Source organism: Neopelma chrysocephalum, unplaced genomic scaffold (assembly GCF_003984885.1).
Source record: "Neopelma chrysocephalum unplaced genomic scaffold, ASM398488v2 Primary Assembly neopelma1_79090, whole genome shotgun sequence".
Lineage (NCBI taxonomy): Eukaryota > Metazoa > Chordata > Aves > Passeriformes > Pipridae > Neopelma > Neopelma chrysocephalum.
The window spans coordinates 1-674 of NW_020910622.1; the positions used below are offsets into that span (position 1 = coordinate 1).

A 674-nucleotide genomic window follows, 5' to 3' on the forward strand; every position below is an offset into this window, starting at 1 on the left:
GGGTGGGGGGGGCCAAGAGGGGTTGGGGGGGGGCAAATAATGACAAAGGGAGGGGCAAATAATGACAAAGGGGGGGCAAATAACGTAAATACAAACGGGGGGAAAGGGGCAAATTGGAAGGTCCCAAAAACCAACACGAAAACCCCCAAAACCCCAAAACCACCCCTTTGGGTGGGGGGTCTTTATTGCCCAAATACCCCCCCGGGGGGGGCTTTTACTGCCCAAAATACCCACCCCAAACCCTCCAAAAAACCCCTTTTTTTTTAGGATTTCTTTTAGGATTTCTTTTAGGAATCCTCCTTCTCCTGCAACCTGCGGGCAGAGGGGGGACAAGGGGGTTACGGGGGGAGTTTTGGGGGGGTCCCCACGTCCCGGGGGGGGTTATTAATTTAGGGGGGGGGTCTCACCTGCAGCGGGGGCAGGTGTAGAAGACGCTCTGGCCCTCGTCGGCCGAGCGCATCTGCCGGGTGTGGTAGGACATCCCCTCGTGCCCGCAGCGGGGGCACCTCCGCTCCACCTGAACCCCCCACCCCCAGACCCCAAAATTAGGGTCGACGCCCCCCCCCCCCCCCACAAAGGGGTTTGAGCCCCCCCGAGGTCGGGGAAGGGGGCCCAAAAAAGGGAGGAGACCCCAAAACTTGCCAGGTGCCCACCCTGGTTCAAACTGCCCCCCC

General features: G+C 60.4%; 1 long non-coding RNA gene across 1 annotated transcript; it reads right to left on the reverse strand.

The window, feature by feature from the left end:
* Window positions 1-273: 273 nt before the first annotated feature.
* LOC113979410 lies at window positions 274-544 on the reverse strand. Its single transcript, XR_003537858.1, has 2 exons — window positions 408-544; window positions 274-312 (listed from the first exon to the last, which is right to left on the reverse strand). It is a non-coding gene; the product is annotated as an uncharacterized LOC113979410 (long non-coding RNA).
* Window positions 545-674: the final 130 nt, after the last annotated feature.